The 22,580-nt window shown below is 43.5% G+C and overlaps 1 protein-coding gene across 1 annotated transcript in view; it reads right to left on the bottom strand.

Annotated features, from left to right (window-relative positions):
• The window catches only part of ZNF609 (zinc finger protein 609), an 87,698-nt gene extending 68,292 nt beyond the window's left edge, over positions 1–19,406 (bottom strand). Inside the window, exon 1 of the mRNA XM_063314398.1 lies at positions 19,230–19,406. The gene's annotated coding sequence lies outside the window, so the exon portion shown is untranslated. The remainder of the gene's footprint in view (positions 1–19,229) is intronic.
• Positions 19,407–22,580: the final 3,174 nt, after the last annotated feature.

Genomic DNA, 22,580 nt, shown 5'->3' with positions numbered 1-22,580 from the left:
TGGAGGTGTTATACTAAGTGCCATGAGGTAGGTCCACACACAACTGTTGTGTGTATAGAGGCAATAAGATGGAAGGCTCAAGTTTCTGCTGCTAGTCTTCAATAACTACCAGTGGCCTGTCCTGTCCCACACATATCACCTAGAGATGGTCATGAAAATGCTTTTAGATGGACTTCCATTAGGCTACAACTCAAACAGATGTTTGGAATGGCAGAGTATCTTTTTAACCAATGGGAATGAAGGAACAAAGACCTTTTTCAGACCATGCAGGAGTGCTTTCTTTAAAGCAATCAACATCACACTAACTGAAAATAAAATATATCTACAATGTGAGATAAAATGCTTATACAGAAATGGAGTATTTCAAGTAACAGATTCTTTTTTCCCTCACTCATGCTACAGCCCCGCTTTATGAATCCATCAGAAAGTTACCTCAATGAAGCAGAACCCTGTAAGTACCATCTTTATAACAAATACTAATGGATTCCAATGAGCACTTGAAATTTTTCCTAAACAGATGGCAGGCAGTTCTGCTGAATGTCTATTTGAATGTTGGAGTTGGGAAGGCATTTGATGTGATTGGGGAGCTCTGTGGTTTCCTAAGGACTTAACCAAACCCAAGTAAATGTAATTGAGCTTACACTGTAGTGGTAAGGGCAGCAAAATATCAGTATTTCTCTGCCCTTATTGCATCAGTGGGTTGTCACTCAACTGGATTGTTTTAAAGTAGCCTGCTACTGTTAGGAATGGATAGAAAGATCTACCAGCAAATAGCTGTGATGCATTTTACACAATATTTTGCTGTTAGTCACTCAAAATTGCCTAAGTCTTCATGGGCAGAGTTTGATGAGACAAGCGGGTCAATGTCTTGTAACGTAAACTCTTGAGATTCATTTTAATGGGACTCTGAACTGGATAGAGTGCCCTCTAACACGAACTCTACCACCTGTGTCTTAGATCCATGCCTGTCCTGGCTTCTTTGGGTAGCTGTGTGTGTGCATAGCTGGATCTGGCAGTCCAGTTCTTTATAAGAAGGGTTTGTTTCTGTTGCCTTTAAGGATGCAGTGGCACAGCTTCTTCTGAAAAGGCCTTCCCTGGATCCAACTACACTGGACAATTTCTGCCCAGTCTCCAACTTTCCCTCCCCTGCTCTAGACAAGGTGGCTTACCTGAACCCTTTTGTGTTGGTCTTCAGGTTTGGCCATGGAATAGAAATAGCATTAGTCGCTCTAAGAGATAATCTTCATTAGGACCTAAATAGAAGAAGTGTGCTTTCCTGGTTCTACTTGACTTTTCAGAGGGATTTAATACCACTGACCATAGTATCCTTCCAGACTACCTGTGAGGACTGGAAGCACTGTTTTACAGCAGTAAGTGGAAGATACGGGGGAAAAGGGAATGCTTCCTTTTAGGTTCCACCAAGGCCAGTTCTTTCACCCTTACATTTAGCATCTACATGAAACTGCTGAGAGAGATCATCCATCAATTTGAAGTGGGGTATTTCAATATGCTGATGATACCCAACAGGCAGGACTGGAGATGTTGTGGAAGACTTGACAGTCTGGAAGCTATGAGGGTCTGGATGGGACAACACAGGCTGAAATTCAACCCCAACAAGATGGAGTTGCTGTTTGTCCAAAACTATTTGGTTCTCTGCCTGCTCCAGTTTCAATACTAATTACAGTGGCAATCCCTCTGTAGAAACCCTTCTGGGATTCCTCTTAGATTTATGGTACTGCTGGAATCACAGATGCAAGTGGCAAGGAGGATCTTTACTCAGTTTTGATTGGTATGCCCAACTGTGGCCTTATCTGGAGAAGGAAACTCCTGTTACAGTAACTCATGTCCTCAACACCATTAAGCTAGATAACTACAATGTGCTTGATCTGAGATTACCTTTGAAGGCTACTCAGAAACTGGAGTTTGTACAAAATACAGTAGCCTGTATTCTAGCAGGTAGGACTGCTACAACTATATTATACCCATATTGCAGGTGTTATGTTGTTACATTGGCTTTCAATAGGTTTCAAAATGCTAGTTTTAACCCACAAAGCCTTATAGATGTTGGCTCCCAAGTATCTTCAGGAGAGTCACCTCCAGGTAGAACTGGCCCATCCTGTGCGCTTGGCCCAGAGGGGGGTGCTCATCATATCCTATGTGCATAAGAGGAGTGGGGGGCTAGGGACATTTCCCTGTGGTATCCCCCACCCTTGGAACAGCCTTTCCCCAAAGGCCATGTTGGCAGCTATACTGGCATCACTCTGGAAGGCAGTTGAAATGGAATTCTTCTAGAGATGTTTCAAGTTGTAATTTGCTGCCATGTACTCTAAAGTTGGTGCCATGGTTATCATATGTATTATTGCTCTATTAATAATATTGCTTGTTTTATTTAATTTATGTCTGAAATTGATTTTACTGTATTTTTAGTTTTACCGTATTTGTACTGTAAACTGCTAGGGATCACTTTCGTATAGCAGCATATATATATAATAGAAACAAACCAGAGGTTTGCCTTTTGTATATTACATGCAAGTCCCAATATTTAGTTTTATTTAAAGTTATAGCTGGAAAATATAACTAATAAAATCTGTGCACTGTGGATTTAGCCAGATGTCTGAAATGATACATTCTATTTATCCAACTGTACCTTAGCCTGCAGCTTGTGGCATGCTGCCCCTCCAGAATGTCTATTACAGAGATCAGAAATAAAGGCATCCAAAAACCAAGAAATCACTTAGATCAGATGGGGGAAAAAATCAGTCCAGGCATAGGAATCCTTCTTCACTTCCTCCTTGCCACACAGAATTCTACCCACCCAAAGCAGAAGCTGCATGTATTCACTTGTACAACTGGCAATCTTCCAACAGGGATTCTAAGGGAAGTCTTGGAACAGAAATACTGAGACAGCTTCTCACCTGGGAAAACCACGTATATGCAGGGCCAGACATAAATAATTTAACTCCATTAAAGGCTGCATGAAACCACCATAAACTGCATCTGCATTCTGGGGAAGAGTTATGTCATTAAAGACCAACCTGAAAGTTCACTTTCAAATTGTAGTCCCTATAAAAACACCTCTATTAGATCTCAGGAAGGCTAATTGTGACTTTTCACACAGTTTCTGCCCTCTTGCTGATCACAACAGCCTGCGCTGCTGCTGACCTTTTGTGGAGAAGTAAGAGGCAAAGAAAACCCAACTGGGAACGATCTGACACTCAAAGACGAATTGATCCCACCAGCAGTTTCAGCTGCATACAAAGAGAATGCCTCCCACCCGGACATTCAAATCTGCAGAACTCTGGTTGCTTCCAGGCATTACCAACTGCAATTTTCAACCTGATTAACTTTCAGGAATGCCATCACTGAGGAACAGAAACGGTGGAAAATCTCCAGCACCAGGCCACCACGGCTCTAGAGCCTGGCAAAGCTAACAGGATTTCAGATCGCTGCCTTGCCTTTCCAGGGCCAGTGCTGGCTTATGTGCGTTCTGGCTCCAGGCAATTCCCAGGAAAACAAGTGAGGAATAATCGCAGCAATCAGAGCAGAACAAAGCAGTTTTTAAGACATATCTGCCTCAGACCCTTGTAACAGACCTACCTCGCAGGGCCCAGAATGATTCCACGTAACCCGGGACCTTGTTCCGTTAACCCCATCCAGCCTCTTAAATGCCTACTTTTCCGGAGATGGCTGCGGAAACACGAGCAGCTGCTGTGTTTCTGGGTCGCTCCTCCCGTCATTCTGTGGCTGGCGGCCAGCCCACGGCTTTCCTCTATACACCACCTCTACGCAGGATCCGTTTTTGTTTCCTGACTAAAGAAACTCAGGGGGATGCATCTTGCTTGGCAGAGGAAGCTGCCGCACTCTTAGCTCCTCACACTACAGAGCCAGGCTCTCTCCAGCTGCTTTGTTTAGGTTGGATTTTTTTTTTTGAGCAACTCCCATGTCTTTTTGTAGCTTTCTTTTTAAGATGTTGCTCTCTCCCTTGCACTCTCTCCAACAATGAAAACAATGTTGAATGAAAGCCAGCTGGCAGCCAGAAGGAGAGGGAGAAATCTGCACAAAGGAGCTTCCTAACTCGCTGCTCTCGTTCAAGGAACTGTCTGCTGGCACAGGAAGGCGGGGGGGGGGGGTCTGCCCCTCTCTTTCTGAGGCAGACCCCATCAGACCACAGTACAAAAATGTGCCGTTGCAACCTCCCACTCCCCTGGCCTTGTGTATAACACGGATGCACCGCCAAGGCCTAAAATGTTGGAATATTCAACGCCAGCAAGATTGAAATAAAAAATAAAATAAAATGCCTTCATCAGGATTATCCACACCTGGCATGACTTGTAATAACTTACAAAATCATTTTAATTATGAAGGGTCTATATGAGGCATCATTATCCTTCCTCTGAGCAATAATAAAACTGAAAAGTCAAAACAAAATCAGCACAGAGGATTTTACTCTACTCTTTATGACAATTGCTTTAGCATACAACAGATGGATTATCACCAGGGTACAAGGCATAGCAGAGAATACTTAAAAAGTATAAAAAGCCAAGTTTACTTTGTGTCAGAGGTAATGTTTTTCTAATGCAAATAACTACGGTTATAAAGCACGTCCATTAGCTCGTTTCTGAGTTATGTCTAGGTATATAACTACATAACAATGTTCCATTATGAATGGGAACCAAAAAACAGGAAGACTTCAGAACAGTTTGTGTGATCTGAAAGAGAAGCCTAATTTTTTAAAAATTAATGTTGTAAATCACAATACAGGAGGGAGTAGGTTACACTGCCCCAAATATTAGATATGGTAGTAACAGGTATATGGATAAAGTTGCTTATTATGCCTAAGAAAAAGTTTCCACTTGCCTAAATTATCAGACAATCTGGTTCCTGAACAGAAGAAAATGTTCTTCAAACTTGCAATGGATTCCTGCTAAAACATCTGATAAACATCGATCACATAACATGTACCTAATATTTATTAAACTCAAATTCTACACTTTTACTATTTTAGATAGAATTAAAATCCACTAACAACCTTCATTTAACATTGATGGACATATACTTATAACCCTGTGTAACTGAAACTGAAGAGTATTTTATATTTGTATACAGTATTGTAGATAAGTGCAGAACTAATTTTTTTTTCAGTTCAAATATTCAAAGATAATGTGATGCCCATAGTTTAAATTAATTTCAACATTTCTAGTCACGAGTTTTACATTTGGAGAAACAGCAATTTAAGTAACAAACTTGCTGTGATTCAAGGGATAAAACGCCAACAGCCTTAAAGTCCACATTTTTCACAATCAGAAATAGTTTCTTATATTCTCTTTGAATCTATGCAACTCTTACCCTCACAATGTAAATATTTCTAGATCTGTAAAAACAAACCAGAGTCTTTTGGGGTTGTTGTTTTTTCCTGTGCTGAAGAGACCTGCTTTAAGAATCATCCCACATGGCAGATTTCTTCATTCTGCATTGTACATACAATCTTGGGAGTTCCCCTTTGTGGCTGCTCCAAACTAAGTTTGTATTTCATGAATGCACAAGGTCAAAATGGAACAGAATGCTCTAAATAAGAATATTTAGAGCATGAAACTCTATTAGCCATGAAGGTTAACTGACACTTCCAAATTCAGAGGCAGCAAGCCACCGAATGCTTTTTAGTGGACGACAACAAAGGGGAAGGTTATTGCTTTGATTCCCTTTTTGTGAGCTTCTTGGGAGCATCTGGTTGGCCTTTATTGGATTCAGGATGCTGAATGAAGAATTCTGATCGGGTCCCACAAGGAGGTTTTTATGTTTTCTACTCCTCATTATTTTCTTATCCCTCTTCTCTAGCCAACCCTTCCCTCTCTTCAAATTTATACAATAACAGCCCCCAATAAATTGACCCTTAAGATGGCCCCATTTTGTCATTTCTGAAATTAAATGACTGGAAGACAAACGCAATACTTCATCTTTTCCTACTTTAGGGCTATTTTCTGACATAATACCATATGGTCAAGTTAACAAAATGGACATGCTGTGTTCACACAACCAGTTTCTGTCATTTCCACCCTATATCCTTTCTCCTCAGAGGAGGCGGCTTTGTCAGAGAGAGAACGAAGGTATCTTAGTGGTTATCTGCTCCAACCCTGTTCTTAGTGCAACCATTAGTGGCATGTAACAGATTACCATCCAACTTCTGTTTGACCTCTAGCAAATTAGAACTCACCACTTGATCTGGGCTCTTATGCTCCTGTTGATGTAGCCCAAAATAGCATTTGCCTTTTTAACAGCTGCATCACACTGCAGGCTTGTGTTTACCTTGTAATCAACAAGGACACCTAGATCACTTTCATATATATTACTGCCAAGCCAGGTCTCTCCCATCCTATAAAAGGTAAAGGTAAAGGTTTCCCTTGACGTAAAGTCCAGTCGAGTCCGACTCTAGGGGGCGCTGCTCATCTCCGTTTCTAAGCCTTGGAGCCAGCGTTGTCCATAGGACACTTCCGGGTCATGTGGCCAGCATGACGACACGGAACGCCGTTACCTTCCCGCCGAAGCGGTACCTATTGATCTACTCACATTTGCATGTTTTCGAACTGCTAAGTGAGCAGGAGCTGGGACGAGCAACGGGAGCTCACCCCGCCGCGCGGTTTCGAACCGCCGACCTTCCGATCGACAGCTCAGCGGTTTAACCCGCAGAGCCACCGCGTCCCTCCCTCCCATCCTATACTTGTGCCTTTTATTTTTCCAACCCAGATGCAGATCAACAAAAAAATCCTTCACTGAGTAAAAATCTATGTATTTTTAGGGATAGAAAAACTATGCAGCAAGACTGTTGTGAAAAACTAGCTCTATCTGTGCAGAAAGTATTTAATATTATTTCAGTTCTCATTTCTGAAATAACAAGGGACAGGGGGGATAGATAGGGAAGGAGAGCAATGCAAAGATTGCTAACAATTTGAGCCAACTGTAATTTTAGTATTCTGTGTGACTAGTTCACATAGTTATGGGATTTAAAGTCTGTTCCATGCCAATGAGCATTCAAGGAAAAGCAATTATAATAGTGATTATTATCATTATTATTATTTAGTACTGCCAAGTGGAAAACATCCTTTGCAAAGATAAGTTAAACAGAAATAAGCCTCATAAGCTACAAGCAACAGTTATAATGCTAGCCTGCAGAGGAGCTAACAAGAGCTAACAAGCTAGGTTTAATGGTGGCAACTACAGGACAAAAGTCTAAAACTGCCCAGGAAGTCATTCTGTACTGATCACACAGCCCAGCACCTCAGACAGGTCCCTAAAAGCTCTCTGCTTCAAGGCTCATTCACTCCTTCCAAACCCCACTACAGGTGGGCAGTAGACAGGCCGCACTGAAGGTTTCTCCAGGGAGATCACAAATGGGCAGCTCTGGACGCCTTCGTGCCTTCGGGGGAGACAATAAATAAATAATAAACCCAAACCAGATTCTAGACATAGAAGACTGTTGCTGTGCTGGCTAACAGCTGCAGTTCCATTCGTCCAGCAACTAATTAAGTGAGGCGTGCTGGAACGAGATGGGCTTTGCATGTAATAGTAGAATGTTTACCTGCACTTGTCATCTTCTGCTACCATGATGTGAGAGGGTAGAAACTGCAATGGAAAAAATTACTTTTGCCCTGGAGCAGAAAGTCACCCTCTTCACCGCACTGGAGTCACCAGTCCTGCCTATCGTATCTGTAGGGTCCCCATCGGTTTGAGAGAATGGTACATGGCAATTGTATGTGGACACCCCTCCCACATTGCAATGAAATACAAGAGATCTCTTTTCCTAGATTAACCACATATATAAATTAAATGCATTATACCAATGATATGACAGGTTTATTTTTATTTTTTTTGCACAGTTGCTACCAAAACAATGTTAATATAGCTAAACCTTAACCGGCAGCAAGCCTCAAATCACCAATCACTTAATATATTAGTTAAATAATTAACAAACCAAAAATAAAAACAGTAACAGATTTTTTTCCCATGTGCGTAACTGAACAAACCACTTCTTAAAAAAAATAAGTTTAATGACCAAGACACCAAGAGAGAGAGAAAATTGTGTGGTTTACATGCATGTTTGCTACAAAAAGACTTACTTCCTTGACAAGATACAAGAGAACCGGAGAATGAAACAGAGTAAGTATCACAGAAGTGCACCATGTATCTATGACATACTCTTTTCCTCTTTTGTTAACAGGACAACTCTAAACAGTACCTAGATGAAGGGTTTTTGTACAGAGTAACATTAATTTCTGTTCTTTTTCCACAGGTTTTATTCCCATGTGCCCACTGCCCCAAGGCACATGTTCTTTTTCCATTCTGCAAAAGCCCAAATATTATAAAGTAACATTTTATAAAGCAAACACATATGCAGGTGAACTAAATTAAATTGGTAACTTAGTAAGCATAGTTTATTCTGAAAGCAGAATATGGATTTCCTTCATATATACAAAAGAATATACCCAGTCCTAACGTATCTTCTGATTATTCAGTGTAGAAACGACACCTGAGACGGAACAGTGTAGTAATGAAAAATCAATATTTAAATCATGGAAAAAATGCTCATCTTATTAACAACTCCATCTTGGCTACTTTCATGCAACTAAGTAATACCATAAAGTGCAATTAAAAATTATTTGGTTTCTAAATTTGGGCTATTTTTAAAACAGGCTTGAGTTAGATAAAACACATTTGAATCCTATTTTATGCTTTTAACTGTAGTTCTGTCTTGATTTTCTTTGAGTGTCATGAAACACTGCAGTTTCTCTCTCTCTCGAAGGAGAATGTAGGGATGTGTAATATTTTTAACTAAGCTTAAAACACTGCTCTACATACCTACAGTGTACCTGAAATATAACTATGGCCAAAAGGCAACCCACATAACCAACCAGTCTCTTTAACTGCCAAGTCTCACTAGCCATCAGACAATGGTTTTTCAGTCCACTGTGACTGAGTGGTTCAGAGCAAAACCCAGGAAAGCTGGCAATGCCATCTAGAACGCTGCCTGAAACTCCATGATATTTTCTACCATAAATTAACACTTGGACTTACTGTGAGATGCCCTTCTGGTCACTAAAGATGGACCTGGAATGAAAGGGTTAACTCCATTTTCTCTGGCTTAAAAAAAAAAGCTATCCCATGGGGGGAAAAAAACTTGCTCCTCAGCTGCATGAATTGACTTCAGTCAAAAGGTAGTATAAACAAAACGCTTTATTATTCAACAAACAACTCTACAACTCACAGTATGTATCACGATTCTCTACGGCTTGTGTATCTTAAAATCAGAACACAGAAGGTTCACTATTTGACATGAAACACAATCCTTCCAGCAAATACTTGGGCAAATGACCCGAAGAACAAGATCTTACTGGGGTGGGACAGTCAGGTGCATCTTCAGTGACCTGAAAGGAATCTCATAATAAATCCAAGTGCCATTCTTGGTCACCCCTGAAAGTGGAGCTGACGGGGATGGGATCTATTATAGCACTGGGGGAGGCGGGGGAGAGAGTATATATCTGCAGATGTCTACTCCATTAACGTTTAAGAAAGGCAGACAACTCTGGCCATGTGGCTGCCTTGCAATCCTCTACTAATGAAATCCATGACAATAAGGCTCTAAGGCTGCTGATCCCCTGATGGAGACAGCAGTAATATCTCCCAGTAGCTGTTTATTGCTAACCTACAGACCAATGTGATGCACTCCTTAACCCATCTACTGACAGAAGAATGAGAAACTCGCCTCCCTAGATTGCCAGCTCTGTAGGAGATGAATAAACTCTCCATCTTGCTGTCTAGTATTAACAGGATTTGGGAAAACATTTGGAAGAACACTCTCCTATGCCTATGAAATTTTAAATTTATCTTGGATATGAAGACAGGATCTGGCCTTCACACCAATTTGTCCAGATGGAACATACACAGGTCCTATCCAGGGTATTTGTACCAGCACTTTATCTAGTTCACTTTGTAGGAACCCCAGAATTTCCAGTATCCCAGATTCTTTCTCCTGGACCATCAGTCAAACACTTGCCAGATCATCCTCTATATGTTCCCAGCAGACAGTCTCCACAACAGAATCTGAAGACTGGGGGTCACCAGGTACCCGTGTTCAACTTCCAAGCACATCCCTTAAGTCACTCTGGGTCTGGGTGAAGAACAGCTTCCTCCCTCAGCAATTCTGCCTTGCCCAAGGGATGCCACAGCAATTCCTTAACTATTTATATCCAGGCAGAGAACTACAGGTCCTGAGCCAGAAGGGAATGATTGCAATTACTCATGCCTTGAGAAACTTCATTTTCTGTGCTATTCTGGACACAATCTGTGTCGGTGAATAGTACAGAGCAAACCCTCTGGCCATGACATTACCAGGTCATCTATCTCCTCTGCTCCGACATCACGGAAAAATGAGAAGTGGCTCACCTGTCTGCTCTTCTCTGTTGCAAAGGAGCTGATCAATAATAAAACAAATACCTCTGTTATCTTCTAGAAAACCTTTGGGTAAAATGTCCACTCTTGACTGTGGTACACTCTGGCAGCTGAGCCAGTTCACTGTCGTGTTCATTGTTGTTATGTTCTGCTGCTATCAAGATCAAGTCATCTTCTGCCTACCTCATTAAGTGATTTGCCTCCTTCTAGAGGCCCTTTGACCTCGTTCCTCCCTGGGAGCTGATACAAGCCTTTATCGTAATATTGTCCATCCTTATGAAATCCTTTCCCCTCATCAGATGCTCCAAGTTCAACAATGCCAGATACACTGCCCTCAGCCCTAAGCATCTGACTGGCAGGAAGGCCTCAGATTGGGCCACCAGTTCTGGACTGAGAGACACAAAACTGACCTCCCCAACCTGTGCAGTTGGCATCTATGGCTATCTTCTATTTGGCTTTTTGAGAACTATCCCCTGGGTCAGAATGGATTGCTACAAACCTCCCCTTCAGGGATTGGCCCCCTGCATAGGACTTTTGGAGTCATTCAGATTATGGGTCATTCCTGTGATGGGAGCAGAAGCCACTGGAGCAGTCTGGAATGAAAATGTGTGGGCTACTATTATCACTCCCTGCAGTCTTGCCAACATCATGAGTTGTTTTGTAAGCTAGCATCTCTCTTATTGGACTCTGTAGCCTGAGTGATTGTTCTGGAGATAGGAAGTCTTCCCTCTTTGGATCTATCATACAATCAGGTGCAGTATTCATGTGGAGGGAACAAGGGAGTTCTTGTCTATGTTTATCACAAAGTTGAAATCTCGAAGGAGTTGGAGTTAAGCTAATTCAATTACCTTTCCATTGAGGGAGCTCTGATTAAAAGGTCATCCAAGTAGGGGTAAATATGAACCTGCTGAGTCCTCAGATGCCCAATCAATGATGTCATCACTTTGGTTAAAAATTCTGGGTCCTAACACCAGACTGAAAGAGACAGCCTTGAACTAGTCCTGGTAAACTGAATCCTGTACACGAATCCAAGAAATTTCTGGTAGGCGTGTCAGGATACACAGCAAGGCATCCAACAAGTCTATAGAGGCTAGCCAATTGTTTGGAATAATGGCTTCTATCTTTGTCATCACAGTCTCCATTCTGAAGGTCAACTGTCTGTTGAATCTGTTTGTTGGCTTGAACAAAATGGTTCAAGCTATTTTCTTTTTAATGTTGTTTCTGCTGCTGACAGCCTTCCTGTTGGCCTTATTTTCAATTAGGACCAGGTCAATCAATTCCCAGACACTTTCTTTCCATTATAAGGCCCACTCACAATGCTGGTCTGAAGCAATGGTTCCCTTGCTACTGCTGAAACCACAAGCTGGGTCACACTGAGGTCCTGGAGGTCACATGGCTCGCTCTGTACATCTGCCATCAGCTTGGCTATTCTGCAGACCTTGGTTATCCCCTCTTTCAGATATATCTGCTCTTTGGGCAATGCTCTGAATAATTCTCTGGGCCAAATTGTCACACCTCTCCATACCATGGATGTTAGGCATCTGCCCTGACTGCAAATTCTGCAGCTTTGTGAACCTGCCTGAGCGAGCTGTCTGTTTTCCATTCCATAGGGTCTCACAGATTGGATGAAAAGCCTTTGGAAACTGTACCTAGTTCTGCCAAAATAGGTCCCTTCCCGACAGTGGTCCCAGAAGTGTGAAATGTGTTTCTTTTTTTGAACCAAACTGCCTACTCTGTGGGTGAGGCACTTGGCCCATTCACAGCAGTACAATTATCTAATGAAAACTCCATTTGAAAGACATTATCATTATGATATAGAATTTCCCTGCACAATGTGAGGCCCCATTTGAACAGAGGCTGTCCAAAGTGACAGCATATACATTTATCAAATCTTATCAAACAGATGTTTTTAATAAAACAAAGGTTTTATTCTTGGGAAAGTACAATCTACATTTCTGAAGTTGATTTTTAGTGTTCCCTGTTGCATTCCAAATGCTGTAAAGTAAAGCTGGCTTTATCTCCTTAGAAGCCCCGATTTGGCAAAGCAGACTTGTGTATAGGCTTAAGCTTACATATTATCCAAGAGGCCTAGCCCCCTTAACTCTGTAAGATCAACATCACTCCAGGTGGATAATTTCACCAGAATCAAAACTAAAGGGTTGCAGCCTTTCTCCCAAACCCCCATATAATAATGTATATGGGATTTGATACACAAAATGACTTTAGCAGAACCACCCATTGCTACTTAGTTGGAAATCCAACTAAAATTCTCACTCTGCCTTATGTTTTTAAGTTACTTATCCTCAAGGCACTTGCATGCTTTTTCTTTGGCCTCTTTCAATCCTTTACTCTCTGAAATTTTTCAAGGTACATTTGCTGGTATCCCATACGATAAACACCTATATCCATGCCTTTCTGGATCAGCTAAGTCAGTGGCACGTGTACCAGTGTGCTGTTTTTTCTATAGGGACGCCTGTCATTTACTCATAGCACCTATTTTAAACAAATACCCAAGTAGATGAGATACCTTTTGTGTCAACCTTCTTTTATAAGACATAATTCTGAACAGAATTTGCACAGTGGCAAAATATGTCTATGGCTATTAGGAAACAAATAGTATCACAGGTACTATAAAGGTGGACCTTTATGGTTAGAATTAACATTGCCACTTTGCTATAATCCAGCCTTGGATTTCATTGTAGTTTATGCCTGTTAGGGACTCTTTTTCCCTTCCACAACTTTGACTGAATTAAATAAACCAAATCTATAATTTAATCTAGACTATAAAATGTAATAAACTAAGCATTTGCTTTTATCTTACAGATTGTTTGATCTGAGTACTTTTTTCCTACTCTGTTTTGTCATCTATATTGTATAGCTGTTATCATAGCTTTTATAGTCCTAATATTAGTAGTAAGAACCATTCTTATAGTTGGATCTTAGTGTTAATGTTTTACAGTTTTGTGTTAATAATCCCTGTAACATTAATATTAAGCTGTTAGTTTATACCTTAATCTTGTAATTTCATGTGGTCTCTTATGGTATCAGACTAGATTCTTTGGTCTGTGAACTACAGTTAGTCTTTTGTTATTTCATACGACACTGTCTACTACCATATTTTATTCTCTATAGTTCTAATATCAATAGTAAGAACAAATTCTAGTTAGATCTTAGTGTCCTACCATTCTATGTTATTAATCCGCATAATTATGCTGACTTCCTGACTTTTAAAGCCAATCACGGATTGTACCTTTCACTAAACAGCAGGAGAAGAGCCTATCTTTGGGCATTTGTGTGACAAGAAGCTCTTAATGCACACACTCTGGATAGAGAAGTTCAAAAGCTTGGAAATACCTGTCCAGATAATTCAGTGAATCCCCCAAGATAAATTCATTCTCTGTCAGGAGTGCTCACAAAGAAAAAGCAAGACCACAAAAGGTTTCAAACAAACAAAAGCAGCTACAATGACCTGACTCCAAACTCAGGCCTCTCGCACCAGTTCTCCAGCAAAGAAGCACCGGGACTACTCTTCAGCAAACTATTGTTCTCCTGAATGAGCAAATGAACCTGGTTAAACTGCCCCCTGCCTGTACAAAGCTCAGAGGACCCCCAGCATCAGCTCAAGAATATTTATAGAAGCAACTAAATCAGTGTTTCTCAACCTTAGCAACTTTAAGACATGTGGACTTCAGCTCCCAGAAGTTGAAGTCCACACGTCTTAAAGATGCCAAGGTTGAGAAACACTGAACTAAATGCTTCAAAAGAGACACCCTTTTCATAACTTCTCAGTAGCAGCTCACCTGAATCAGCAAGTATTCCAGGCTTAAAAGAAGCAGAGCAGCACAGAAAAAGCAGGCTCATTCCAGTGTGGCTGTTCTTTAGGAAAAGGAATTTGACATGTGAACCAGAACTTATTATTCTCAGCCTCTAAGTTGCAGTCCCTATTACTGATAACACACATACAGATTACCCATATGCTCATGCGTGGACACGAACATACACACAGAGGCCTATGTTTGCTAAAACACAAGATGATACGTGGCAAGGAAACATCTGAGCAAGCTTTCTTGATGAAAGTTTCTCCAGAAGCAAATGGCGAGATGAGATAATCCAAACAGCGACCTGTTTACCACTTAAAATTTACCACTGCATCTTTCCAGCATATACTCATTGCCACGCAAGCTGGTCTGTACATAAGATTACCACCAAGCATCCTCTTTAGAGTGCCCCCACTTGGAAACACACTTTTGTTTCCTGTCCTTTGAGTCAGCCTTGACTCCTGGTGATTACATGGAGAAATCAATGCAGTTTTCTTGGCAACCATTTCTGGAAGTGGTTTGCCACTGCCTTCTTTCTAGGAGTAAGAGAGAGTAACTCAGCTGGCTTCATGCCTACAGTAGAACTCACAGACTCCTGGTTACTAGCCTAGTGCCAGGTATTTTTTCCCAAAAGACTGTTCTTATTTTGATGTCACTTTATCAACTAAAAGTAATGTTATTGCTGCAATTTTACCTGCTGTTAAATTCTGGTTGTCCTTATTCTTTATAGAAAAATAAACCCTGAAAGCTTTATAATCTCTAATTATGGATTGTACTTTAAAAAGCATTTTTACCAATGAAACTCAGCATTACAGAAAACTGCTGCTATATTAACCAATTGGGTCATGAACAATCTAAATTAAAAGAGCACACTATTTTTGACTGGAAATTAAAATCAGCAAATTACAATTTACATATTTTGTACAAAGTTGCTTGACAGCACATTTTATTCTGATGGTATTTAAAAATCTACTGAATTTTGAGTGCTTCACACAAACTTCATGATGTCAGAAAAAAAGGAAAGAAAAACAGAAGCTTAAAGCATTCATTTTCCTATTACTTGAGCATTTACACATGTTACTTCTATGCTTTTAGGACTTGACAGATTTTGGTGTACTGAAGTTTAATTTAACAACCGGCTACACACATCCCTCTAAACTACAAATAAGGATGTGCAAAAGTAGGGAATTTCTCTCCAAATCATTCTGTATTTCCTCTGGAATGACGTGAGCAGACCATTGTTGTCTGTTGTATTTCTAAAGTTATTTCTTTCTTTCTTTATCTATAATGTATGTGCTGCCCAAATTTGGGCAGTTCACAAATGAAAATGTTAAAAACAAGAAAAAATATAATAATGAACAAATGAATAAAAGATGGCAAGGATGACTGAAAACAAGACAGGAACAAACTTATCCAGAATAAATTGTTTATGGTGTTCCAGGTGTGATCCGACCCTGAATCTATGTGTCTGGTCCACAAATCATTTCCTGTTATGGATAGTATGAATTAGCTACCTTTGGAATATTCAGATTGGTCCATTCTGTGGGGAAAACGAAGTATTCTGAGAGAAAGCAGAATATGATGTAGACAAAGTACCTTGTTTTGCACATTAATCATGCAGCTGTTTAGCAAACAGACCATGCTGCAGTATGAGGTCTGAACCAAGTGTACCAATACTTGTAAACTGGAGATTTCAGAAAAGAATCTGTAGCCCACACATCTTCAAAATACAAACTTACTGAGAAAAAACTGGTAAAACAGACACAGACTGAACAGTCTTATGCTTTCAGTCAAAAGATGAAATTATTTATTCATCCCTTATAAACTTTTGACTTCTTATACCAAAAGGTAATAACAACTAAACCACTGCCAAAACAGCAGCAAAATCTCTGAACATAAGACTATATTTTTTCAAATGCAGAAATTATAGCCCCTATCTTAGAAATCTAAAGCCTGTCAGAGAATCTGTATGGTTATTAGACATCAAAGTCTGTGATTTCTCAATGGAAAAAGCATGAAACAAAACCACAAAATTCTCTACATCTGTCAGAAATGTACTCTGGCTATAAATTTGAGAAACTGTCTCACAGTCATGAACTAAATGATATTCAGAACACAAAAACTTAAAACTGAACATATATGGACTAACAGTGCAACTTCCTGACATTACTGTGCTGCTAAATGAAAAGATTAAATATTGCTAATGCTCATTTCTCTTTTAATGTCCAACACAATCTAAGCATATTCAGAATATCAAGCAAGCAAGAAGAAAAAGACTATTATGCAAAAACGAGTGAGATGCATTTAAAAAAATGAACAAAAAATAAAGCTGACAAATCTTAATATTTATTTTGAAATATTAAAAAAGATAACTAGTTGACAGATTGATTTTAAAAATATTCCTTAGCATTTTCACTGAGGTTACTTGTCATCTATGAATATGGAAAAGAGTCTGTAGCAGACCAAAAATTAATAATTAAAAAAACACTACCAGTAATTGAACAAACAAAAGTGCTGGATACTGTTCGCAGTGAAATTCTATGTCTGCTTACTTATACAGAAAGCCAAAAATTTAATAGGACTTAGACCCTATCAAGTGTGGATTGCACAGGTAGGACACAGAGGGAATGCAGTCACTGATTCTAGGAAATAACTTGCTTTGGTTGTGCAGATCCTGCACCGATATCACAAGGGCAAAACAAGGTTTGAATTATTAACTATTCTACAGATTTAACCTGATAAGTGGTTTTGCTGGAGATAGCCTTAGATATACATTATGTATTTTCCAGTACATTAAGGTTTAAAGATTAAGAATTCCTTGCAGTTCACAACACATGCAGGTCCTGAAGGTTCAGTGTAAACTACACTAAGCTCACAGACTTGGGCCAGTCCCTCCCTCTCAGCCCAACTCACCTCCCAGGGTGGTTGTTGTGGGGAAAACAGGAGGAGGAAGGAGTATTAGGTATGTTCGCCGCCTTGAGTTATTTATAAAAATAATAAAGGTGGGATAGAAAATAAATAAATAAAACAGGACAAGGTATAAATCAAACCATTTTCAGGTGCTGTAGTGGGGCACAAAATAGATCACTGAAAGGTTTTAAGTTTTTAAAACTCATCAGAAATGATAACTGTTACAACAGAATTCCTGTAACATGCACATGTCCTTCAGAGAGGGAAAAATGGGCTTTTTGATTCTAGCATGGTGGGGCTCAGGTTCATTAACAGAATGCTCAATGGGAGTTAAGATACAAAAGGTGAAAATCCCATTTCAGAGGAACAGCTCTTAAATATAGGAGGCAAACCCTGACAAAAGGCAGTTGTTCACAAGCCAAATAACCAGCCCAAATGAATTCCAAATGTAGGCATGCATAAATAAATAAATAAATAAAGCTAGCTGCAACCAGATTGGCTTACACAGGACATTTCAACCTGCCCATTCATTTCCTCCTACAGCCATTAGCAACCCACCGAGGGCACTGCTGGGGAACTGTCATTTCCCACTCTAGAAGTAAGCACTCTTCAAAGATAGGAGAGCGATGTGAGGCAGCAAGAGTGTCTACAAATACCAGGGGGGGAAGCCAGGCTTGAATGCTCTGTTCTGGATACATCATTCAAAACATCAACTTCACACAAGACAACTCCTTCAGGACGCTGGGACCTTATGTAAGTCTTGAGAGATACTGAAAGCACCAGCATGATTTATTGCATCAGACACACAGCAAACCTGCCATTAACTATCCACCCTGGACAACTAAGCACTTCTTCCCCGCAACAACCTTACAAGACCATTACTTAACCGACTCATGGTCCACAAGTACGAGCAAGCTTAACCCTCTAGGTAAATAACTACCTTTGCAACACCCTTTAATGAGCAGAAACTGGGAGCCATTTGGCCTTCCCTACTGCGTGCGTCCAAAACCCAATACACAAACACAACCGCCTAAACACCCGACAAATATGCAGCCGCTGACCATCTGAACAAGCCCTGAACTCAGGCACCGTCACCTGATCGCGGCACCATAAAGTGGTGCCGGAGCAAATGCAGGCTGGCACGGGAAAGCTGGAAGACAAGGAGTCGCCGCCTTCCCATCGCCTCCCCTCAAACACAGCCTGCTCCAGGCTGGATCCTTCAACGGCCATTCGCACGTCAGGGCAGCCCTTCCCAGCAGGGCTGCCTCTCCACCGCGGCTTCCAACCCAGTCCGCGAAGCCTCCAAGTTCCTCCAAAGCCGCCAAACTCCGCCGGCGGCGACGCTCTGCGGGCAGGCGGCACTTCCGAGCGCCCGAGGAAAGCGAGGCGCCGCGGGGGCTTCTCCCGGGGTCTCCCCGCGGCTCGCTACGCACGTGCCCCGGAGCGCCCGAGCCGCCGCCGTGGCCTCAAGCGACACTCGGCGGTGACCCCGGCCGTGCCCTCGGCGCAGAGGCGGCTCCGGGCTGCGCAGAAAGGAAGCCCGCCCGCCCGCCCGCCGACCCCCCCTCCCCCGGCGGCTCCGCGTCCCCACGGGCACGCTCCCACCGCGGGAGGGAGGCGGAGGGCAGCGCCCGCCGCGACCCCCTCGGCGGAGCTCCAAGCGGATAGCCCTCGCCCCCAGGGGGACCTCGCCCGCCCCCTCCTCCTCCCGCTCCTCCCCCCGCGGGCAGAGCAGCCCCTCTCCACGGGGAGGGGGCCCTCCACATGGCTGGAGAACGCGGCGGGGCTTTTGTGCAAGGAGCGGGGAGGAAGGGACGGGGCCCCCCGGGAAGGGGCCCCGGGCGAGGCCAGCCCCCGCCCCGCTCCGCGAGGGGAGGGTCGCGCCCGCGCCCCCTCCCCCCCACCCCGCTGCTCCTGGCGCGCCGGGCGAAAGGCGACTCCCGCCGCTCCGGCCCCAGCGGGAGCTCCGAGCCAGGCCGGGGCCTAGCGTGCCGCCATGAGGAGCCCGGCCCGGCCGCGCTCGCCCAGCCCGCCGCGCCCGCCGCCGCGCCTCAGACTCACTCTCAGGTCCCGGCCGGGGCCGGGCGCGCCCCTCAGCCGCCGCCGCCATGAAGCCGCCTCACGGGCCCGTCATCCCCGCCACCGCCGCCGCCGCCGCCTGTGGGAAGGGGAGGTCTGCGCGCGGCCGGCGCCGCGGCTACGATCCGGCTCCTCTCGGCCCTCCCTCCGCGCGGCCGCCCGAAGGGGAGGGGGGTGGAGGAGGAGGGAGCCGAGGCGCTCGGAGCAGCCCGGCTCGGCGGCGGGAAGGAAGACGCGGAGGCCGGAGCGCGCGGCGCGGGGGACAGCGGGAGAAGCGCGGCGCTCCTGCGCGCCCGGGAAGACCCGGAGCTCGGAGCAGGGCCGTGACGTGGACCGGGAAGGCGGCGGCCGCGGCCGCGGCGCGAGGAGAAGGCGGGAGGAAGCGCTGCGCCGCGCCGCCCGGGACTCTGGCAAGGCGCCAGCCAATCGCGGCGCGCCCAGCTGCCTCTCTTAAAGGGACAAAGCTTGGGCGCGTGGTGGAGCCTCGGTGTGGCGCGAGGGGAGGCGAGGCGGCGGGTCAGCCTCCCTGCGCCCTCGGAAGGGTGGCAGGGACCCTTCCGAGAGGGGATGCGTTCGGGTGGGGGACCCCTAGCCCTGCGGGTGGGGATCGCTGCTGGCAAGAACTGCCCCCGGCACGGCCCTTGGGCAGGAATGCTGGGGGTGCGGGGTAGTTCACTGGCGGCAGAAGATGTGTTTCGGGATCCCGGGAGAATTCCAGCATCCTTCACCAAGGACCATCCTGGTTGGGCCAATTATTGGAATTGGGGTCCAACAAGCTCTGGAGGGTGACAGATTGGCCGTGTCTTAGTTTAGTACAGTGTTTCTCAAACTTGGCAACTTTAAGATGTGTGGAGGTCTGCTCCCAGAATTCTGGGAGATTCTGGGAGCTGACCTCCACACATCTGAAAGTTGCCAAGTTTGAGAAACGCTGGTTTAGAGGGAGATGTGGCCTGCTGCTGTAAAGCCCACTCACTAGGAAGTACTACTGCTCCAGTTTATAGGGAATGTTTAGGATTGCCTTGCTAAACCCAAATAAGAGGCAGAGATCCAGAGGAAATCTCTATCCACAATATGACAGGCTACTGCAGGCCTGGTCCTCATAAACCATTTTTGTTTGCTCAGGTTGTTTTGCTTGATCCTTGAGGCTGTATCTTATCTCTCCACTGATCAATGCAATATAACACTTTCTTGTTTCAAGCAACTATCTTTGGGAGTCTGAGAGATTGCAGGAGGAATTACATAATGTCTGGGAAGCAGGCTTGTGTGCCACACTGAACACTGTTAATTTGGGGAAGCTTGAGGATAGCATTCTTCACGGCAGGTACTGTACATCGCACTGAAACAAATAGGTGCTCTTTCTAATTAGACCTGTTTCAGTCTGTGATCCTAAATTCATCTGCATATTCGCTGAACAACCTTGAGACATTCTTCTGTAAGCCAGCATGGGATGGGTGCATGGGTGTATTGCCCACTTAACTAGAGTTGGGCTGAAATGATTTGAATTTCCACCTCCACAATTGTCCTAGCTGCTGTGCAGTTTCTTGACAGTCTTTGAATAGAGCCCGGGACAAAAACCTGGGAAGGCCCAGGGACCCCAGATCACTTCGGAGCCAATCAAGTGGCTGATTTCAATGTGTTGAAATGTGCCACTGTAGGGTGTATCTTGTGTTTTTATGTTTCTAACTCTGTTAGCCGCCCGGAGTCACCCTGTGTGAGTTGGGTGGCCTTATAAATTTGTTTACTAAATAAATAAATGAAAATTGTGTTGCTGGCGTCAGTCAGCTAGCTCATCTGATAGAAAATGGATTCATAAATCCTGAGGCTGCCCTCTCGTCCAGAGACAATGCCTAATCCAGGAGAATCTCTAGATTGTGTGCACATTGCATATGTTTTAAGATTTTTTTTTAACAAATGCATTCAAGAAGGATGAATTCCTTCTTACTTGTAAGGAGGAATTGTATTGTACTCCTAGAAGGACAATTCTAAATCAGTCAGAATATATGTAGTTACGATGGTATATCCTTGCCCTGTTTACCCAAGTTCTTTTAATATCTACCCTACAGTATCACTACATGCCATCAGGTGGCATTTAGGTGTAAAGCACTTATAAAAACATAATTATACTTATCAGCAAATGATGAACCAACTCATCATCTTGCATTTGTTTTGAATTTATTGCATGGTGTTTGTAGGTGAGGTACTGTGACAGAAAATTAGGGATTTTTTTTAGTGAATATCGCTTAATTTTGCAAGTCATGGGAGGAACCTTTTTGTGTGCTGATTAGTGATGTGGCCTTGGATACTTACATTGGGTGCAGCTGATTGGGCCCTTGTCCAGCACAGGTATTAAAAATCAGCAGTCTGTAGGCCTCTCCCCCAATGATGCAAGAAGACGGTGTGGTTGATGGAAGCTACCGCCTCATTGTACCATGTTGCACTGCACCATCGCTGCGCAGTGCACCAGTGCCCTCTGCCTAAGATCAGGTGCTGGAATTGAGAGCAGGAGGGGACGGAGAAATGTCTGTTTTCCTTACTCAGCTCTGAAGATCGCCTATCTGAGAGCCCTCTCATCTCTACACTGTGGCATGATTTACAAGGCTGATTGCTGATTAGATTGTTCTGTCCAGTTACACGATAAATAAAACTGCTTATTCAAGTAAGGGGAAGAGTGCAGGCCTGACCCTCAGCAGTATGCATCTTCATAGCCCTTGGAGATTTATTGCTGTTCAAGAAACTTCATCAGACTTCTGTAAATGAGTCCCGTTTGGCCTTCCTTCAGCTGGCAGTCCATTATCCTCTCTCACAGCTGTTGGGAGAGTTGTTGTTTCGGCTTTGCAGCCTAAGTGCTCTTGGCCTGTTGAAACCGCTTCAGCCAATCCCTGGCAAGGTCCGCTCTGGATGTTTGAAACTTGACTGGAGGTCACCGCTTTGGAACTGCAGACTACGTGGCTCCCCGTTTGGATGGTTCGGTCCCCGTGAGATCAGACGGGCCTGCTCTCCAGTCAATGTGTGTACAACGTGTACTCAGTAGGCTGTGCTTGCACAACAGCCAAAACATTTTAGCTTTTGGTGTCTTGCAAACCTGGCTCGCATGGCTTATGGTTTGTGTGTGATGTGAACCATGAAAATTGGGTTGGGTAAGTTATGATTGAGCTACACAGGGAATAGCATGGGTGTGGGCAACATTTTGTGGGCTTTCCTTCAAAAGCCACAGGCCCTGGCAGTAATGCCAGCTGCAGCTCAAAATGAAACAAACATATGGACAGTTAATCTACCATTAACCAAACAAAACCTACATACCTGAAGTGCACTGAGGAGTAACTGGCTTGGAGC

Source organism: Candoia aspera, chromosome 13 (genome assembly GCF_035149785.1).
Source record: "Candoia aspera isolate rCanAsp1 chromosome 13, rCanAsp1.hap2, whole genome shotgun sequence".
Lineage (NCBI taxonomy): Eukaryota > Metazoa > Chordata > Lepidosauria > Squamata > Boidae > Candoia > Candoia aspera.
The sequence above is the reverse complement of the archived record's forward strand: the minus strand, read 5'-3'. Positions and strand labels throughout refer to the sequence as shown.